Source organism: Crocodylus porosus, unplaced genomic scaffold (genome assembly GCF_001723895.1).
Source record: "Crocodylus porosus isolate Cpor-Errol unplaced genomic scaffold, CroPor_comp1, whole genome shotgun sequence".
In the NCBI taxonomy this organism is placed as follows: Eukaryota; Metazoa; Chordata; order Crocodylia; family Crocodylidae; genus Crocodylus; species Crocodylus porosus.
The window spans coordinates 51,754,137-51,776,729 of NW_017728950.1; the positions used below are offsets into that span (position 1 = coordinate 51,754,137).

A 22,593-nucleotide genomic window follows, 5' to 3' on the forward strand; every position below is an offset into this window, starting at 1 on the left:
TTTCTCACCAGGAGGGTAGTAAAAGTACTGGAACAGGCTCTTGAAAGAGGTTGTGGAATCTCAATCTTTAGAGGTTTTTAAGACCCAGGTGGGCTGGGATTACATAGTTCATTCAGCATGGTCCTCCTTTTGAGCAGAGGATAGGACTAGATGACCATCCACCCTAATTTTCTGACTTTTATGAGATCATAAAATCTGACTTGCTTAAATTAGGGCAGTTCTCTGTATGTTCAAAAGCAGAACTTCCGGCCCCTGGATAACTTTGAATTCAAGCAAAGAGATACCTAATGAGTTTAGGTGTTCCTGAGTTAGGTGGCAGGGAAGCAGGATCTTTTTTGGCTTGCAGTTTTGGATTTTGGTGCCTCAATTTACCTTAAATCCTACTTTAGGCATCTAAGCCCTTTCTTTGATCAAGTCCTTTAACATCTGTGCCTCAGTTTTCCCATTTGTAGAATGTATTTATTAATACATTCATCGAAGTGGCACTGTGAAGCTTAATTGAGTGAAAATGCTTTGAGAATCATGCATGAAATGTACTAGAGTGCATGGTATTGTACAAGGAATAGAAAGAGTTTAAGAAATAGTGTAGTAACTTTTGCATGGATCTTGCTTCAAAAAGATGAAAACTCTGTACAGAGATAAACAATCAACTGAAAAGTTTAGTGGAGTCTTAGATATTATTAGTCTTAATTAAAGTCTCTTAATAATAATTTTAGTATTAAATTAAAGTATCTTAATTATAATGTAATTGCAGACTTTATTATTATTACTACTAATAATAAAATAATAGTTTGATTTATGGCTCCCTTTATGAAAAAATCATGAACTGCTTTAAAAATGCCAGCTAATTCACCTTCACAATCTTTTTTTGAGATATTAGACCTGTTTCACAGATGAGTAATTTGAAGCATAAAGAGGTACTCGGATGTATACAATGATTTACTGACACAACAGGTCCTGACTGTGTCTGGCTTTACCTTCCAGACTTCACTGTCATGTAAGCAGTATGGTACAATAACACTTTCATTATGATGAATAAACAAATAGAAGGAAATGCAGAAATATACATTTATAACAGCTGAAAAGTTATTAGAGATGAAGCAAGATTTATTTTTTTAAAAAGGAAATCTTTAAAAGTTAGATATGAAAGTTCCATTTTAAAGTACTTTTAGTTATCTTTAAAAATGGGTATTTGTTGTTTTTTATGTCATTGCTTGCCTCTTTCATGTTCTTAAGCTTTTTTTCTTTCTACATCTCTAATAGTAAAACCAATTTAGCATTCTTGCTAGCTAAAGCAGGCTCCACCTGCTGGATGGAGAACAAAATAGCACAACAATATCACTTCAATGTGTGGAGTAGGTTGGGTTTTTGTTGTTCCTGGTGAAGTAGATTTCTTTATTGATCTTATTCATTAGTTTAAAAGCACCACTTAAAGGACAAAGATAACAAGCTGCATGCACAAGAACCTGTGGCAACTAATTATGCAGTTTTCTATATCCGGAAGAGGCCTTAGGTGGGAGGATTGCTGTCATATAAAACCAAGTCTATTCCTTTAAGAAGAGGCTGGGATCTTGAATAGTAAAGGAAACCAGACCATGTTTTCTGTCACCCTGGTAACACTAGCATCTGCTCTTACTGTAGATCACAGTTTTCCTGTCCCATCTCAATGGCAGTATAATCTAAAACCAAACGCTCAAAAATCATAAGGCTAACTCTAAAAATCATGAGATTTAAAATACATGCATTTTAGGCTTTGTTTATTTGCCTTCTGGTTTTGAGCCTTTAGGTCACATTAGAACCTTACTTTTTTCAGGCTTCTGTCTGCAGACATGAGGGTTAGAAGCCTGCATTTACAAAAAAAATTAATGCAGAGATTCTCAAGTAATCCCTTAGCCTGAGCAGCTGGGGTTTACAGAAAAACACTAAATATCATGAAATTCACTATTAAATCGTGAGAGCTGGCAGCACTGCTGCTAGTAATCTCCAGAACAAAGTTCATATTTTACAAAGCTTTTCCATAGAACCTAAGTCAGCTGTGAGCAAAGGGTTTTTCTATTCCTTGCCCCCCTTTTTAAAAAAAGCTATTTATTTGGTCTTTCAAGTCACTCCCATCCTTCTTAAATCCTGTTATCCCATTTTGTAAGAGCTAAGGAGTTTCAAGATTTCTTGACAGCTTTCTATTCCAAATCAGAAAGTTTTAGATGCTTGTAACATTCTCTCCCTGTCAGAAACTATAAAAAGTTACGCTTAAGAAAGCCTTTTAGATGAATCAGTTTGTCTCAAAAGCAGACAAAGCCCATTCCATATTCAGTTGGATTATTTTGTACATTTAATTTTAAGATCCTCTGGAAGTCTGTATTCATAAATCCTGTTCTGTTTCAGTCTTCCTTATCTCCTGCAGATAGTCCAGAAGCTCCATATTGTGTAGGGTTTTGTCATGTGACTTAACAGGGACCAGCGGTGTGAATTAACATCTCTCCGCTCTTCAGCACTAATACAGCAAATATGATATACTACTTGCTGCCTTTTAGTGTGTGCTCCAGCCCTGATACATACTAAGGGCATAAGTTAGTGTATGTGGTTACTGTCCCCTTGCATGTACACACTTATATTGTTTATTGCAAAAGGAAGAAAAAAAACAATGTTTGGCTGGATAAGGGCAAAAAGGATAATAGGATATTGATGCCTGTGACAGCAGGGGATTGGACTCAGTGACCCAGGATATCCCTTCCAGTCCTATATTCCTATGTCTTACACAGATACAAGAGTGACAGGTGTGCCTGGCCAGTACTATGCCCTGGGTGGTTCAAAGTTCTCTGTTGCTGGGGGAAACATCACCTCCTTTTCTTGCCACCACATGTGTTGAGCAGCCAAAAAACTACCAGTTTCTGGGAGCAATAAAAGGAAGTGAAACTCTCCCAGCAGCACTGATCATTAGTTGTTATTCCTATACTGTGCACTACATACCACCACTTCTCGGCCCTCTCCACTGCAGGGTTGTTTGTTGGCAAACGAGGAATGAGAGGGTGAGGTACACTCCCAGCTCCATTCCAGTGACTGTCCCCCTGCGCTCATGCACCATTTACCCACCCATCATTGCACTATTGAGATAAGTGATGCAAAAACCTCAGAGTATTCGGAAATACATTGACAAAATGGGGATGCTTAGCTCAACCTGCTGAACTTCCTGAACTCGTATGGTTTGGGTGTCAAGTCCTGTAGTATGCATGCCTCAGTAACTTATAATTTCCTGCCTGTGAGGCACGAGTGGGCTGTTTGACTCCACTTTCCTCTTCATGGTACCTCTCTGCTTCAGTGGGATATGCAATCCTCAGATGAGTGTTTGCTAGTGTGTAGTGGAAGGGAAATGTGTAGTGCAGCTAATCTAGGTAGGGCAAGGACCCTCCAATGCAGGAGCACTTTGCATAGCTACATGATACATGCTGCTGGCCAGCACTTCCAGGCCTTGTCTACTCTAGACTTTTGGGGAAGTCTTCATAGGGCACATCTACATGTGCCCCTATGACTCCATTGTTACTGCACCATCATTTAGTACTTGTTTTGGAACTACTAAATGACGGTGCAGTAACAGGCCCAAACTATACTGAGGGAGCGCGTCGCTACAGGGAAGTAGCTGCCGCATCACGGTTTTTGCCCTCTGACCCTACATAGTGTCACATGTAAACATGCCCATTGATGTTTAATGTTGGAAATACTAGCAAAAATTGTTCTCTGGTTGCTACTGGCATTATTACCATAGAGGGATCCAGCGATGTAGTGAGCAAGATAAATTTAACACAGAGTTAAGCAATCTGACATTCTGTGTACACTTATGTCACTTTTACCACCATAATAATGGGAGATTTCCCAAACAGCCTAGTGTAAGCACAAAGGAGGGAGTACACTCTAAGTTGCACATTTTGCCATCCCTGCTAAGACTATTTTCTTATCTTCCCTGGTGCTTTCCCTACTGGCTATATGAACAACCTGTCTCAAGGTATTCTGGCACTTTGAGTCCTGATCAAAACCCAGAAAAGCAAAGGCAAACAAATATGAAATCCTAGGGAAGCTGAGAGTTTGCTTTGGGTTCATTTCTAGAGATGCCCAGAGATTAAATGGGGAGTATGGACTATTTCTCTCTTCACTCCTATTGTTAGGATGGATAAACTACACTTTGGCTTCTTGTTTGACCGAAGTCAGCAGACGTTAGGTGTAGAGCAGTCCATGTTATAGCTCCCTTTAGCATTGGCCTCTCAGTATGTGACTTCAGCCCAATCAGTCTTCAGTAATCTTTTGGGGTCCCCTCTGCCAGGAACTTTCTCTCACTTAAGTTTTTAATTGAAAGCAAAGATAAACATTAATTACACAATACATAAGGTCCCAGGCTACTAGTCAGTGCCCTTCAGTTTTAGACATAGCTTCAGCCTAGACATCCATTCATGTTAACTTCATTTATCTTCGTAATCACAACCTAAATAACCATACTTTCATTCTCTCATATTTTTAAATATAAAATAATTTAGGGGAATTAAAATTGTGGAACAAAACTTATTAATATTGTTTTGCCATCATGGACTTCCTTTTGGTACTTTGCAATTTAACCAGAGCCTTTTTGCAATGCTGTTTTCATCAACAGGTAACATTACCAACTCTTGTTTTTGAATTAGCAAGAACATTTGTACTTTTTAATTCACCCTGGGTGCATCTATATACTCATTGACGTGCTTTAGGTAACGCACATTCAATCTAGTAGCTAGGGTAGCTGTACATGAGCAGAGAGGCTGCTCTGATGTGCTGTAATTCCAGTGTGTTGGAGCAGACTTGATTAATGGATGTAATAGAGTCTGCTGGAGCATGGCAATTATCATGCTCCAGCAGCCTCTTGCGTCTTGTGTATCAGCGTCCCTGCACTTCAAAACGACAGTGAGAGCACTTTATCTAAAGCTCATTTGAGCTTTAGGTAAAGTGCCCCCATCACCATTTTGTAGCACAGGGATGCTGCTACATAAGACCTCTGGGTGCTTTAGTTAGAAAGGCTCTCAGAGCCGCTCTCAAAGACCCTCTCCTGCCCTCCCCCCCCCAATTCTGAAGCATGTGTAAAACTGCCCTCCGTTGTGAGGTACTAGAAAAATGTGCATTAGCCTATTTTAATGTGCATTAGCTAAAGAACATGGGTTTTTATGACTCTTTAATGCACATTTAAAATAGGCTAATGTGCATTAAAGCATACATATATATGCACCCCCTGTAGGAGGAACTAGCAATTTCTCCATTGCTCTACCTATTCTACTAAAACTTTTTCTATAGCTAGTGGCTTATTCTCTATATATTAGAGACAGGGTTTGTAAGAGGGTTAGAGGCTGTCTTTAAAAGACAGAGAATGTTGTTTGACAACTTAACAAAATAACACATTAGCAGAGGATTTTGAAAGTGATGGAATTTTTTGTTTAAACATAAGATCTTGTTGTTAGGTAAACACATTTTATTATAATTTTCCCATCAAAATCTGACATGGAAATTGAACAGGGCCCTTTTCAGTGCTTAATGAAGGGACATGGAAAAATCAGGATTGTAGTATTCCAACTAATGCACACATAGCAGGAATACAAAATGTCCATAATTACTTGAAATCCACCACCTTCTCCAATGTCATTTTTCAGAAATATATAAATTTACTTTGTTTTCAAAGTTCTAGGCACATTCTCCTATTTGACACAACCCTTATACTGTACCCCTTGTTGGTGTTTTACATACAGTGCTTTCAGAGTAGCTTTGTAGTATCAACCCAGAATAGAAAGTATTCTGAAATAGATACTTCTATTATGTCCTTTGTCCAGATGTTCATGCTAGATCTCTATGCCAAATCTGTGTCTCATGTATTTGCAAGTGATGGTTTGTGTTTCAGTTTTTGGTTTTAAATATTGGAGAAGTTTTACACTTAAATCCATCCAACACATTATGATTGCCTTTCCTGGCATGAAGTCAAAGAGAATAGTTCAAAAACATTTTAAAACAAAGTTCTCAGTGATGTTGATTTCTCTCAGATATTGTGAATACATATCATAAAAGCTAAGTCTGGAAGTTATTACAACATATTTATAAGTTAAAAGGTAATCACAGTGAGCCCTGTTCTCCCATCAGTGTACAGGAGGATTTACAGAGGTATTATTGCCTCTGAATACTAATAAGAAAATCCCTTGTGCATCGATATAATAGAACCCAAAGATTCATTTGAGTCCCATCCCAATTACTGAATTACTTTTTACCCATTTGTGTGGCCTTTTTGTTCTATTGGTAAATGGTAATGTACATTTGGAACACAGCCACTTTCCTGCGAACTTTACAGAATCTCTTCAGCTCTGGTATTACACATGAGAGGGTTTTTTTTAGACACAAAAAACTAAAATATAGCAGTGTATCATTAGAAACTGTAAATTAACTCAATTGTTTAATGATCTGTATAAATTAATACAGTAATTATCTTATTTTCTTCCAAATTCTGGCTTGCCCAGGATAGTGTTTGACTGAAAGCCAGCTGTGTTCTGAGCATTTGCTTGGCTGGCACTCTCTAAAAACTGCCAGTGTCCTAAAGGGTTAAATTTCCATTATACTGTATGATAATTAGTGAAAAGTCATCATGTTAATTTTTTTTAAAGATTTCTCAATGGGTCTTAACCTAAACTGCAAAACTTGGATCCACTTTTGAACTTTTCAGAGTTCAGGAACATTTGGCTCCCTAGTTTCAGTTTGAGTTAAGATCCATTGAGAAATTTTTTTAAAAGATTTACATTTATTTGGAGTTAGATTTTTTTTTCTGAGCCCTAAAAATGTATACTCCTGTTGAATGCTGATGTTTTAATAAGAGTTTTCCTGTGACTTCAGTGGAAGCAGGAGCAAACCCTATATCGTTAGGAGATGAAACAGCTTTTCAGTCAGTCACATCCCCAGTAAAACTGAAATGCCATTTTATAATTATCCATAACACACAAGACCTTGTGTTGTAACAGATGTCTGCATGCCTCAGGTGCATACCCAGGCATAAGGCAAAGCAGTATGTCTCCGCTCACCCAAGATGGGCAAGTCTCCATATCCGGGGATAGATTCTTTTCTTTGAACATGCACTGAAGATACTTGTGTAAAGTCTGGCCCTGGCAAAGGAGGAAAGGGACTCAGAAAAATAAGTGCCAGGTGTTCTGATACTACAAGTGGTATAATCTATTGAAATGCAAAAGTTAGACTCTTTTTTTTGTGTCTTGAACTAAAAGCATGGACTTTTATGGGATTGTTATAAACCAATATAAATCTAAGCCATGTGTTTTCTATACATCTGTATTGTTTGCTTAAAGGTTCTTTTTGAACTTGTCAGATCTGTCATGAAACTTTTTGTACCTAGTCCTCTAGTCCTCTTAGCAGCAAGACCATGGTGTCAAGTAACATTCACCATACTCTTTTGCTGCTTACTCTGCATATCAAATATGTAAATAAGGAAGCATTTAATTCACAAAAGACAAGACAAAAGACAACAATGAGGGGGTGGGAAGCACCCTGTCCCAATTTGCACATGACAGAAAAATAACACCCTGGAGAGGAGGAACCAGATTCAGGCTGACTTCGACAGGTTGCGGAAGTGGGCAGAGAGCAATAGGATGCAATTCAGTAAGGACAAGCACAAGGTGCTGCATCTAGGGAGAAAAAAACTGCCATCATAGCCATAGGCTGGGGGGCGACCTTCTTAGCTCCTCTGAAGCAAAAAAAGGATCTTGGAGTCACTGACTCGGATGAACATGAGTCGCCAATGTGATGAAGCAGTTGGCAGAGCCAATCGTACCTTGTCATGCATCCGTAGGTGCTTCACAAACAGGTCCAGGGAAGTGATTCTCCCCCTCTATGCGGCAATAGTCAGGCCGCAGCTGGAAAACTGTGTCCAGTTCTGGACACCGCAGTTCAAGCGGGATGCGGACAACTTGGAGAGCGTCCAAAGAAGAGCCACTCACCTGGTTAGAGGCCTGCAGGGGAGGCCCTACGAGGAAAGGCTAAGGAACCTTAACCTCTTTAGACTCTCCAAGAGAAGGCTGACAGGGGACCTTGTGGGAGCATACAAATTCATAAGGGGAGAACGACATGAAGTAGGTGATGATCTGTTTACCAGGGCACCCCCTGAAACAACAAGGAACAATGGCCATAAGCTATTGGAGAGTAGCTTTAAACTGGACATTAGAAAAAAGTTCTTCACTGTCAGGGTTGCCAGGATCTGGAATGGGCTTCCAAGGGAGGTGGTTCTCGCCCCATCCTTGGGGGTCTTTGAGAGGAGACTGGATAGGTGCCTGGCTGGGGTCACACGATCCCAGGTTTGGTGACCATTTTCTTGCTCGCCAGCAGCAGAGTGTTGGACTATATGGCTCACTGAGGTCCCTTCTGACCCTAGAATCTATGAAACATGGCTGTGAAAACTTCATCAAGAAAAGGGATTGTACAAGGTGGCAAAGCCCTGAGGGCATTTCCCAGAGGGTTATGCATATGCATCACACACACAGTAGGAAGATCTGGGTTCTTTTCTTGGCTCTGGGAAAGCAGAAGATGGGCTCTTCCCTAAGTAAGGGTACAAGTATTAGGCTGTTCTCTAAGGAGGAAGATCAGTACAAGAGACAGCTGCTACTGAATGGGAAGGGTGGGAGAAAGAATGTTTACTCCATGAAATAGAAAAGTAGGGACCTTCTTTTGGGAAGCAAAATATTTGACTAGTTGCCAAAGGTTCATTTAAAATCCACTTTGACATTAAGCAAAGGAGTGGGTGGCTTATTACAAATGCATGGGTGATTTCAGAGGCAAGCTCTGAATCCAATTGAACTTCTAAGTATGTCCTGTTAGCTGGTATTTGGTCTTTGACTTCTTCACATAGAAGAATCTCTTCTGTAAAATATCATTGTAGGCTACACATTCCACAGGACATTTATGTGAATATGAGAGATGTCAGTGAATGGTTTGAACCATCGTAGTTATAGAGGTCCTCCTGATAAGTGCATAAGAGAGAAATGGGGTATTAAGAATTGGAGTATATTGGTACTGAGAAATCCAGTAAATACAGGGCAGCCTCTATCATCTTCAGATTAGGCTAAGATTATTTTATGTCTAAAGAGGTGTTTTAGCTACAGGAAGACAGAAGCATCTAGAGATAGTAGTAAATAGATTAGGATTAAATAATTGAGGTTGCCTTCTGTGCTTTAATTGTGACTGAATAATTCCTTTAAATTAATCTTCCCACTTCAAATGTAGTGCAGCTTCTTGATAATCCTCTCAAAAGGGAAGAGGGGCATGTATTTCAATGAAAGCCCTAATGGGAAGCTCCCAAAACTTTGACTGGATGCTACAGCTGGTTTTGAATCAAGAACAGGAAAACCTCCCTGTGTAAAGTCATCACGGTGCTTTAAAGTATATAACAGTCTGTTTACATGTGAGCAAGAGGAATGGTCACTTATCTCCTTGTTGGGTATTAGCCTGATGTATTTGCAAATGCATGCATATCTCTGTAGATTTCTGGTTTAAAAACAGTCTGTTGATTTTCAGGGAAAGGCACATATTTCCTGTAATCTCTCCCACAGCTCCTCTTTCAGTTTGCCTTACCTATAGCAACTAGGTTCTTCCAATGTGGGCCATTTGATGGAACTGGTAGGTACAGAAAGGCACAAATATAGCCACCCTGAGAAGACTCAGAGTTGACTGACTTTTTTGCAATATATTGTTTCATATACTGTGTGTTGAAAATAAAATGGTTGAGAAAGGGCCTCTGATTTGGTGCTGTCTTTTCTGGAATGTATAATGCAACTGGATCTAAATGTTGGGAGACTGCCCAGTTTCAGATGTCTAAAACCTCTGCTGAAAGCAGCGACCATGCTGCCAGAGTTTTATGTATGCAACTGGAGATTGATTGTCTAATGGCAATAGTAGTCTTTGATCATGAATGTCTGGAGGGAGACATATCAGTAGGCACCCCTGCCCCTTTCATCCTTCATTCTAATTTTTTATATATGGTTTTCCTGTACTTACCTTTCACTGCTACCTGAGAGGTGAATGTTCTTCTTCATATGTACTACTTTGAAACCATGCATCTGAGCTTGAGGATTGCTGCAAGAAAAGTTAAGTAGAAAAGGTACAAGGATAAGCAACTGCTCAAACAGTTTGCCTGCTTTTGGCTTTGTGTCTGAATGGAATTCATTTAACTTTTTTTGTTCATCTTTCATTCTCCATTTCTTAATAAAGGATAAAGGATTCTCGGGTACAAAATAGTTAAGAAAAAAGGCTCATCTAATATACAGGAGAGAGATTTTTTTTCTTTGATCTTGTTTTAAATTTTTGAGTCGGATTTATGTAAAAGGTGTAACAGGCAGTCTCTAGTCTCTTTTAGATGCTTGATTCTAATGACAAACTAAGATTTTAGCCCACTAAAATATATGTGAAAACTTTCAGAGTCTAAAGTGTCTGCCTTGATTCTGGGAGAAACACTTGGCAGCTGATAGAAGCCCAAACAAGTACTTGTGCAGCTATGAGTTTCCATTTCAGATAAGCTTTAGGAATGATGTATTGGAGCAAAATAATAGTGACTGCCAGGAATGCATCCTATGCCTGTTCTTAGCAAACAGTGTCTCTCCTTTCTGAAGCACTGTTGCCATCCTAATTTATACTTCTTTATTAAAATGGGGATCTTTTCCTCTGTGTTCTGATATCTTGGTGACTATTTTATATGGGCAATAAATTAGGAAATTGTTCTACAAGCAGCAGGTTTGTTTCTTCCTAAAACTGTGGTACTGGGGGACTGTTTTAGTAGAGCTGGAATCTTCTATAGAGACAGATGTTTGAGATCTTCCCTCCTGTTCAGTATCAGCTGTTCAGCTGAGTACGCATCAGAAGCAAAGGACTGGTTACCTCACCTATGCTTGCTTTATTTTCAGGAGGGAATCCAGGGAATTACTTGTTAATGATGGGATCCCTCATGGGCTTGGAGCCAATTAAAAAGTCTCTGACAAGTACAGAAATAGTATGCTAACAAAATTTGCTGTAATTTCTTATTCTTAACACTTGCATACAAGCCAGTGATACAGACAGTCTGTTCCTTTATTTAAGACTTCAGTGCAATTGCATCAGTTGAGTTCCTCATGAATTTTACAGATTCAGATATTTAGCCATCAGGATTTTACACATCACATCAGTTGCAGAACAAAGCTGGGGAGGAGGGTAGCCTTGCAGGCTATTCTGTAGTTCGTCCTCAATGAGGCAGTGAATCCAAGTTCCCGGATAAAGAATCTTCAAAAACAACCTGAGGATTTTAAAGATGGTCAGAAGAATCTGAAATTTCACCTTGCAGACAGGTGGGACTATTAGGTGATGGCAAGCACCCAGCTTCTAATGCTGTTTCTCTTTGCCTTGTTCCTGGGTGACCATGAGGTGATAAAGTGGAAACTCCATTTGAAGCTAAATAGCTCCTTAGAAGTGAACAGCAAAGGCGAATATAAAAATGAAACTTCACATTGCAAATGAGCACTTCTCCTTGGGACCGAACAGGAGAATGTTCTCTATAGATGAAATCCCAGCTTTACAGAACCATAAAACCTCCATAAAATATTAAGTATAGAAACTAATAGCAGTCAAAAATATGGTAACTAAGCACAGTAAATCATTCTTGGGGGTGCGGGCAAGGGAATTAGTTGAATGAATTGGGATGACCTCTTCAGGCTTCACTTGGTTCTTATTTTACTGCTCCTGAGCTTGTAAAATGGGTATATTTCATCCCAAGGGCAATGTTAAGATACTATGAGGTAAGCCCAGAAGTATGTGCTGAACATCTCCTGTAACCAGGCTGGGTGCAGCATTCTTCACAGAAACAAGTGTTAAGTAACCCTTTCAAAATCTGTGCCCCTCCAATCCCTTTTTGAAATCTTTCTCTGGGCTTCTTGGGTCAGTGAGGGCATCCTTCTAACTTTACACATACCAGAAGCCTTGCTTGGTGTTTGTGAAGGTTTCTCAGTGATAAACTACAGAACAGTCTGGAATAAACATCAATGGAAGGTTTGCACTGTTTTCTGTTTCTATTTTACATCCTGAAGAAATTGGCTTTGTGGTGAGGTAATAGCCTGTACAGCAGTTAGGCTGGATGGAGTATCTGGGAGGAATTGTGGTTGCTGCTCAGCTCCCTTTACATTGCTCTCTAGTAATTTATAGTGACTATAACAATCTTTTATTAAGGAATAATTCTTCCCGAATAGAAGGCATGGTGGAGAGGGAGCGGGGGATAGAAGTGTAGCACACATTTCTGTGGCCATTCTGACTTACTCTGTGGGCCATAGGTAACACTGGAGAAGCTACCATAATTTAGACTAGCTCCCAGACTGCTTTTAATTATACCAGAAGTTAATCTAGCCCCTGTGGAATTAGAGAGCACTTCAGTGGTAAAGCTACCCATGTCCCATCCAGGCTTTCTGAGCATGCTGTCTGGAGTTGCACAACGGTACCTCACCATATGACTTTGATGTGGAAGGGGAAGGGTTTGGCTATTTGCAAAAGCTGCAACGGGGGAGCTTCTCTCTTAGGCAAATATTTTTTCTTTGTTGTGGGGTTATCCTGGAAGTTGTGCAATGTGGATGCTATTACTAGGATTAGGCCCAGTATGTATTTTTATTAGTGATGGGTTAGCTGACACTCTAATACAAAACCTTTAATCTCACCCCAACAGTTGGAAGCCACAACAACTTCCCAACTGAATAGAATGTGCACGCGCATAAACACTTGCATGCGCTGCTCTTTGGGTACACTAAAGTGCAGTAGATTACAAGAAGGATGCAGCTAATGTAGACAGTGCTTCCAGTGCTTGTCAGAGTTGGAAGTGGAAGTTGTCTTGAGTATTGTAGTATAGTACTGATTGTTCTATAAGGAATATGAAAGTAGAAGGCAAAGCAGGAGACTTCTCACTTTAATTTCTCATGTTCATTCCCTTTATTTTCAGTGGAAGGAATGCAACCTTAACTGTCACTAAACAAAATTTCTGTTGGGGTGAATTTCCCAGACTTTTTTATGTAGATTTGGTGTGCCTCTCATGGCTAGGTCTCCATGATCAGGTTGAGTAACAAATGGCTGGAATAGGAAACACTTGCATTTTAATGCATCAGACCATAGTTTACAGGTGTGTGTATTATAAGATGTGCTCTTTGTGTAAATACATTTAAACCAGTTAGCTTAGGCAAGACAAAGTCTGTTGCACAACCCTAAAATCCCTTCATGCCAGTCAAAAGCAGGATAAGAACACTGGACTATTAGTTCAGGTCACCACTGCTTGAGCTTCAGCAGTAATTGTCAGTCTCTATTTAGTTCAAATACTAGCACAGAATTGGGTATGCATGCTCCCAATGGGTGAGACAACTGTTTACTGGACTGAATTTAGTATACTGGAGATCAGGAATCACCAGGTCTGGGAGAAGGGAATGGCCTAGTAGTTAAATACCTTATTTTTCTGGCATCCACCTTTTCCCCAAAAACCATCTGCGAGAAATTGGAGTGTACGTTACATGCAAGAAATATGGTAAAAGTGGAATTCTGCTGCTTATTAGGTGAAACTAAAAGTAAAATCTGCAGCAATCCACAAGGAGCAGAACAATGAGCAGGGTTGGGTCTCTAGCAGGTTTCTACTTAATTCCTTATGACAAGGAAATTCTTTCTTTATTCTGCCTTTCAACTCAAAACGAGGTGCATATTATATTCTGCAGCATGTTGTATGTGAGAAAATATGGTATATACACAAAGCAGGCTATCTAGAAGGCAGCATGACTAAGTGTGGGTCTCTCATTTCGGAGCCATGGTAGGGGTTCTATTCCTGACTACTTCTATAATGCCTTTTTGTAAATCTCCCCATTAACCTATTTGCAAAATGGGGTATCAGCTTGTCTTCCTCTAGGACTTCATTTTTTGGCCTTGACTGTAAGGTTGGTGAAAGATGTGGAAATATAGATCTCCTACACACGCGTAGGGAGCCTACTCTGACACACTGTAATTCCAGGGCATCAGAGCAGACTCGATTAATTGAGTCGCAATTAATGCACTCTGGCAGCTTCCAACATCATGTGTACCGGATGTCCCCGCACTGAAAAATCGCAGTGGCATACTTTAAAGCTCATCTGAGCTTTAGTTCAAAGCACAGTGCCACCACCATTTTTTAGTGCAGGGATGCTGATACACATGACACTCAGAGTGCTTTTAATTAGCCCAGCTCTTGGAGCTACGCTAATTAAAGCAGCACCCCCCATGCCTCTCGGAGCATGTGTATAAACGCCCATAAGTAGCAGTCATTAGAGGTGAAAATTGAGCTTCTGGACCCTTTTTTTCTTCAAGTAAGGGAATTTTCCGCTAGGCTAATGCTTTTTTTTTTTTTTTTTTTTTTGCCCTTAGAGACCAAATGACCTATCACAAAACAGACAAACTACTTATGTGTACCTGATGTTGCGTTAAGCAGCACATGAAGGGCAATATGTAAAGCAAAAGTAAGATTCCAAGGTGTTCAAGGGTCGCTGTTGGTTTTTTGTTTTGTTAAAGAAGATTTTTAAAGCAAAAATGTTTAAACATGAATAATTTATGGAAATGTATTAAAAATATCACTCATATCAAGAACTCACCAGAGTTAGAAGATGCCAGAATCATAATTTCATAGTAGTTAGGGGTCAGAAGGGACCTGAATAGATCTAGTCTAACCCCCCGCCACTGGCAGGAGCACATGCTGGAATCACATGACCCCAGACAGGTGTTCATCCAACCTCTTTTTTAATTTACCCAAGGTAGGAGTGAGAACCACTTCCTTAAGAAGTTGGTTCCAGATCCTAGCTACCCTAACAGTGAAACAGTGCCTCCTAATCTCTAACCTGAACCTATTCTCCAGCAGCTTCTGGCCATTGTTCCTTGTCACCCCAGGTGCTGCTGGGGGGAATAGGACCCTTCCTATTTGCTGCTGATCTCCCCTAATGAGTTTGTAGGCAGCCACCAAATCCCCCCTCAGCCTCCGCTTGCTGAGGCTGAACAGGTTCAGGTGCCTCAGCCTCTCCCCATAGGGCCTGCCCTGTTGCCCTCCAACCAAGCGGGTGGCCCTCCTCTGAAGCCTTTCAAGGCAAGCCACATCCTTCTTAAAGTGCAGTGCCCGAAACTGGACGCAGTACTCCAATTGAGGCTGGACCAATGTCACATAGAGGGGGAGTATCACTTCTCTGGACTGGCTTGAGATGCATCTTTGGATGCACGACAAGGTGTGGTTGGCTTTGCTGGCTGCGGTCTGGCATTGACGGCTCATGTTCGTCTTGGAGTCAATAATGACTCCAAGATCCCTTTCTCCCTCTGTGCTCCCCAGCTTGTATGTATGCTGTGGATTCCTTCTCTCCAGGTGCAACACTCTGCATTTATCTACATTGAAGCCCATCCTATTACCATCTGCCCACTTTTGTAGTCTGTCTAAATCTAATTGCAGCCTCTCTCTCCCTTCAAGTGTGCCTCCCTCTCCCCACATCTTGGTGTCATCGGCAAACTTGGACAATGTGTTTTACACCCCCTCGTCCAAGTTGCTGATGAAGATGTTGAACAGTGTAGGCCCCAGGACCAAGCCCTGTGGGACCCCACTGTTCACATCCCACCAGGTTGAGCACGACTCATCCACCACCACTCTCTGGGTGCACCCCATCAGCCAATTTTTGACCCTGCTGCAACCTTAATTTGACTTTCTTGTGGGTATGTAGTAGGATATGATTTTTAATTATGAGGTGACAGTCTGACTTTCAGTTGGCTCTGAAGTAGACTCAGGGTTGTGTTCCCATGGCAGGTAGGATCCTTGTGCTATTTGTTATAGATCCTGAATGGTATGAAGTAAATGTGGCAGGGAAAGGCAAAGAGATGGAAGACAATGGTTAAGGCCACTGGTCCTTAAACTAAAGGTCCCAGCACTTGTAAGTGGGTTGTAAGCCCCATGAAAATTCAATCCGAAAAGCTGGGCCTGTAGCAGAGGTGGCAGTCATGAGCCCAGAAAAATTAAGAAGGACAGGTAAGGGCTGTTGAATGCTGGAGAACTGGATCCTATCCTTGTCTGCTACTGAGTTCCTACTGATGTCAGGCAAAGAAATTGAGGGGTCATCATTTTTATGGGTGCCCAACTTTCAGCAAATCCTGGCTAAGATTTATACACATGCCATGCACTTGCAGTGACACTGGAGTCGCTTTGAAGGCTCCAGGCTTTGAAGAGAGTACTCTGAAAAATAAGGACCCAGGTGCCTCAGATTAGGGGTGCAGAATAAGTGAATACTTTTGACCTTACTCTCACTGTGGCTCAGTTCCTCATCTGTAAATAGAGATAATGTCCACTCATCTCACAGCGTGTTGTGAAAATAAATGTATTTGTTGGTTAAGCACTGAGATACGGTAATGATGAACTCCATAGAAAAGCCTGTGAGGAAATTAATAATTCTGTCCTCAGAGCAGGACTTGAAAAATGCGTAGTAAATACGGCATGGGGCCAGACATTGAACAATGAGGAGAAGACAGAATATTGAAAAGCTGCTCATTAAGTGAGCACTGTCCATTCTGTGCCCTGGGTGAGGCAGGAGTCCTGTGGAAAAATAGTTTGAATTGTAATTATAAAGACAATGTGTGCAGAGAGACCAAATTAAGGTTGCACTAGCTACCTTCATTCTGGCATTTCCTGGCAAAGAAAGCAGAGTTTGGTTTTGTAACCTCAATGCTTCTTTTAATGTAGCTTTTTGCAGGAAATCCACTGTATGTGCCCTTGCAGCTGGTTTTGGCATAATACATATGCATACACATGTACAGTGCCTAAGCTTGAATTACAAAAGCGCACAGGAACTACTTAGCCTAAAAGTGAAAAATGTTACTGTTGTCCTTTCACATAGCTCAGTAGTAACTCTTTTAGTACTGCTGCTGTGATATAGGATCAGGGCCCCATTCTGCTAGGCACATCAGAGATCCATCCTGAGACACAGCCCCTCTTCCAGAGACTGACCAATGAGTTTAAGGAGTGTGGAGTTTGAATCTGTTGGGCCTGGATGTTTTCTGAGTAATCCAGAATGCCTTTGTACCTGGATGTCTCTATCTGACAGCTGGGGTGTCTGCTACTGTCAGTCAGAACATCTCAGTTTGAACAAATCCACTCTATTTGGAGTCAGGAAGGAGTGTTACCCCCGGCCAATTGGGATGGACTGCGGAGTGCTTTTGCCTTCCTCTGTAGCTGGGGGCATCGCCCTCAAGAGATGGCAGGGAAAGGATATGTTAACAACCTTTTACAGAAGCAGGACAGTGGTTGCTGTAGTCCCCTTGTGACAGGTTAGGGTGTTATATTTTGTGTTGTCAGGGTTGACAATGGTAGTTTTACAGGTACTCCTCACTTAACATTGTCCCCGTTAACATTGTTTCATTATTACATCACTGATCTATCAGAGAACATACTTGTTTAAAGTCGCGCAATGTTCAGTTTTAACGTTGTTTAGCCGCTGCCTGCTAGTAGTAGGTAAGTACTGTGATGTAATTGGATTCACTTAACATTGTTTCGCTTAAAGCTGAATTCTTCAAGAACCTAACTACGATGTTAAGCAAGACATAGCTGTACTAAGAGGTTAGATTATGGATTTGTATAGGATGATTTGGATAGGAGGCAGGAGGTTGGACTAGATGACTTCTGAAGGTCCCTTCCAGCCCTATTTCTCTAGGATTTGTATTATATTGCATTACTTATACTATACTATACATACAGTATGGTATACTGTGGTAACTGCACTACACTACACTAATAATTTACCCCGTGGGGCATGGGTTTGAAACACTGCATGCGGGTGATGTGATGATTGGGATGTGCTTGTGAACTCCTGAGTACAGAGATTTGAACCAAGCTCTGCCCAAGGCCTTGGGGTTGTGCACAGAGCACTCCTCTGGCACAGGCTGAAGTGACTGTGTCTTTTTGAGGGGCCTCAGTCCTGGAGTATCAGCCTGGCAGTGGCTCATTTCTTGGGGCGGGCTGAGGGGAAGGGCCTGTGAGCTGCCTTGAGTCAACGAGGAGCGAGATGCCTCAAGTGCCTGGTCCCCATTCACGTTGCTATGGTCAGATGCGTTTTCTTCCCCTTCCTAACAGGCCTAACCCTCTTCCTGCGCGCCCGCTCGCGTTTTCCCAGCCGGCCGCGAGAATCCTGCAGCTCGCTCGCGCAGTGGCCGGCCCTGAGCTGGCAGCTCTGCGACACGAGGGGGCGCAGGATCCCTTCGGCCTGGGCTCGGCGCGGGGACCCGCTCCCTCGCTCCCGCCGCGGCCCTCAGCCGCGGGGCGCTCCGCCTCGGGCCCTGCCCCCAGTGAGAGGCGGCGGGACGCGTGCGGGCTCCTCGCCCAGCTCCCGGCCCGCAGGCAGCAGCCGCGCCGGGCACCTGAGGACCTGCCCGGGCCGGCCCGCGGGCTCCGGGCAAAGGGCAGAGGCTGCGGGGGAGAGGAGCAGGAAGAAGGGTTTGGCGGGAGCGGGGGGGGACGCCTCTTTCCCTTCCTCCGGCTTGGCTTTGCTTTGCTTTGCTTCCCTCCACTCCCGTCCCAACCCAGCGCAGCCCCCGAGGCCAGTCGCCCAGGAGCTGTCGGGTCTGGCGGTGAGGGCTGACAGAAAGATCCGGCATAGACAGATGGACTGGGGGGCCGGGAGGGGTGCGTGCGTGTGTGTGATGTAGATAGGGTTATATTATTCTATGGATAGGTCTTGCAATATATTCTATATGGATTATAGACATAGAAATATCTAGATGTTTGGAGATGTAGCTCTAGATATCTGTATATATTATCCATATAAAATATACTGCAATAGATATGATTATATTATTCTATGGATAGATATTGCGATATATTCTATATGGAATGAATTATATATAGAGACTATAATACAAATTAAAGCTATTACCCATATCTATATTGCAGTATCTATTCTATATGGATAATTGCAGTAGAGATACTGCAATATATTTTATATGGATAATCTATCCATCTATAGAATAATATATATTCATAGATATTATTATAAACCATTAAGGAACGCCCCCCCCCCTTGCCCCTTTTGAGATCAAGGCTTTTTGCAGGCTGGGATCAGTCTAGGTTTAAAAGCTCCCGGTCTCCCTGTCCCCCTCTCTCTGTCCCCCCAGCGGCTGCCCGACACTCTCCCTCGCTGCTGGCCTCAGCTCTTAGGATGCTGGCGGCTGGTCCAGGGGCAGATGCAGTTTTTCGACTTTGTCTTCTGGATTCTGTGTTAGGCTCCTGAATCCTCTCCTCCCTCCTAAGTGGCTGGGAATGGGAGGACTGGGAATAAAAGATCTATTAAGGATCGGATCGGGTCCTTTGCCGGCTTGCTGAAGTCCCTGGGCATTCAGGGAGTGCTCGCTACCGACCGCTCCGGGGTCAGCGGCACTGGGGCGTTTGCTGGGGCAGGTGGAAACAAAGCGGGGCAGCAAAAGCAACATCCTGCTGACTTTGTCCGAGGGCACGGGGAGCGCGAGATGAACCACCCCCGAGCGAGCTAGATGTGCTCCCGAAACGGTTTCTGGGTGTAAATGCTCAGGCAGGAAAGACTCCCCTCTTGCAGGTGTGCGGTGGAGGAGGGGCGGGGAGGAATTATCCCCCCTGCCATTACACTTTTTTTGCCCAGGAATCGGAGCGATGTTCGGCGAGAGAGAGTCTCGCAGCGCTCCCCCTAACCGCACTCATGCAGCTCCGGTACTTTTTGCCCGTATGATTCGCTGCGTCTCGTCTTTGCAGCGTTTGTTCTTTACATTTAGCCTCAAAAAATCCGGGAGCCTTCGCTGAGGCTGGACATCGGCTTTGTAAGGAAGGTCCCGCCGCTGCTCGCTCCCTGCTCGGCGGTGGTTCCTTTCGGGAACATACATTTGAGTTGCAGCTTGGCTTTCGTGCGGGTACATTTAGTCGAGCAGAGTTGGTGGCATAAAAAAAGGAGATGCCGGGTAGCAGCTGGCCGTGTACATTGCATAGACTTATACATCGAGAGAGACTTCTCTACACGTGTGCCTAACTGCATCTCCCCTACATCTCCGAAGCGTCTTTTATATCCTAGATCAGTCAGTCTGTCACAGCCTTGTCACTACAGTAACTGAGCGCAGAAACTTTGATTCATATTTATTGGTTTGAATTTGTGTATGATTTCCCTAAGTATCATACTATCCCCATCTTTTTTTTTCAAATATCAGTGGAGAGCACCTAAAATGCAATGACTATTAATCAAAAAAGATACTAGACACCGGTATTAGAAACCTTAGTAGTATCAGTGAATTATATCTTAATTACGTGGAAATATTCCCGACGAATATTGGGGGCGGGCGGGGGGGAGGGGGGATTTTAATTGACTGAATTTGAAACAAAAAGCCCATTCTTTCTTTTTCAATAATTTCAGGGACCTAAATAGCGTATTGCAATCGCGGGAAATAGGAAGCAAGTTACATATTGATGAAGAAAAAGGACAATAACAATTAAACATGAAAAGCGATTTAACAGCACGCGAAACGTGACAAAGGCAATAGACTTTTTAGGTGCAGATCGTGTTGATCTTAATGGCTGTTCATCCGCAGGTTCTTCACAAACAAACACTATTTCTATAGCAAACCAGTTGTTGCTCCTTGTCATAAGAATGGTCATTATTACCCCAGGAGTTTGGTTGCAACTGGTCTGTTGCTATGAGTTGAGGAGGGTTGGAGGGTGTCAAATGGGGCTTTCCTCTTTTCCTGGAAATAGGGGAAAAAATCAAGCTTCTAGATCCCATCGCACAAAAACATAATTTGCCTGGTTTTTTGTGCCCCCCCCCCCTCGCGTCTTGTCTCTACTGCCGCCTAAATTGGGAGTGATAGGGATGTCTTTAAAGTCGGACCATCGGTAGATAGGCGCACTGCTCTCACGTCCGGGGTCATGTGTGCATCGGCAGAATAGGAGGTGGCAAGGAGCTCCTTCCTAAAACCCTACACTCCTAAAACCCTCTGATCAGTTCTGCAGACCAGACTGCAGCTATCGGTCACTTTTAAAGTGATATATATAGGGTCTGGGGAATGGTGTTATTTAAAGACTGAATGAGGGGGGTCTTTAATTTTTCCCCCCTGCCCCCGCCTTACTTTGTGTCTCCTTATAACCTTATTTGTATTTCCCTTGGCCAGGTTGTAGCAAAACATCCTCAGCAACGTTTTCAGAAATGATCCAGATGATTATATTGGTCTCGGATGAGCTTCTAAGACAAGGGGGAGAAGAGCTTCAGTGCGTATCAGTTGCATGCAGTGCATATAACGAACTTGGCTGTAGTTCTGGTTAGAGAAACGTAGGCTTTGGGGAAAGGATGATTTAAACGTTATTCAAGTGGGATCCCCGTTTGCTAGGAATAGCTCTGAAATGCAAGTGGGGGGGAGGGGGGGCTCCAACGGTCAGTCAAGACGCATTTACCGGAGGGCTAAGGAAGCAGGGCGATGTTTTTGATCAGCCCTGGTTTTCTTTGGAGAGCTGTGCACTGCATTCAAGGCAAATCTGTGTACAGCTCTCCTGGCTCGTACACGCGGGCGCCGATCACCGCAAGAGGCTCACGATTTCATAGAAGCATGTCTCTGCCTATTTCTCTCTCTTCTTTTAATTTTTATTTTGCCAAGCTATGGAAGCCGTTTCACTATAACAGGTAGTTGGAGGAGGAAACCCAACCGTCTGGCATATCAAAGACCGGTCAAACCACAATGAGGTTGGGATTCACAGGGAGGAGAGTGGGAACATTTTGTTCCAGGGAACTAGCTAAAAATAGCGGCCCCCACCCAGGCTGCGGGAGGGCAGGCTAGTCCCTTCGGAGGGGAAACAGACGGGAGCTCCGTAATGTCAGAGCGCAGCCCGGGGAGGAGATGGCGCAGAGCTCGCTGCAGGGTGTGGGGGGGCAAGCGGAGCAGGGGACTGGAGGCGGTGGGAGCCACTTCTGTGTCTTCCTTGTGGGGCAGAAGCTCTCAACCTCCTCGCAGGCCTCGGGGGTAGCATATCTCGGCCGCGGGACAGTTGCTCGGCCTCTGCTTGCACCAATTCAGCGGTCCTGAGAAAGGAGCCTGCTCCTAGGGCAGGCTCCCGCGCAGCCCCTCGGGCGCTTCCCCGCGTGTGCGTGCGGGCGCCCAACATAACTCACCTGTCTGTACAGCCCAGCCAGGCTAAACTACCCGGCTGAGTGATGCCTTAGTAGCGCCGCTTCTTGTCGGGATGTGCCCGACAGCTCCGGGCTCTCCCTCCCCCACACACCGCTTCCCGCCCGGCTGCTGGCACTGCATGTGCCCAGGCTGCCAGGCAGCTTCAAGATTTCCCAGGAAAAGTCCCCCCTCCCTCCCCGGTCCTGGTCCTCCTTCTGCCGGGGAGCGAGGGGGGACGTGCTGTCTCCGTGTCTGGTTTTGTTCACACTTTGTTTCCACCTGGTGCTCCTGCAGAGCCGGTCCTCTCCCGCCCGGGTGCCCCCATCTCTGCTGCCCCCGGGGAGGCGCTGGGGCCGCGGCTCCCCCGCCCTCGCTCCGCTGGGCCCCACGTCCTGGCCCGGC

At 43.4% G+C, this 22,593-nt stretch overlaps 1 long non-coding RNA gene across 1 annotated transcript; it reads right to left on the reverse strand.

The window, feature by feature from the left end:
- Positions 1-20,161: 20,161 nt before the first annotated feature.
- Positions 20,162-22,538, reverse strand: LOC109323374. Its single transcript, XR_002104645.1, has 2 exons — positions 22,190-22,538; positions 20,162-20,772 (listed from the first exon to the last, which is right to left on the reverse strand). It is a non-coding gene; the product is annotated as an uncharacterized LOC109323374 (long non-coding RNA).
- Positions 22,539-22,593: the final 55 nt, after the last annotated feature.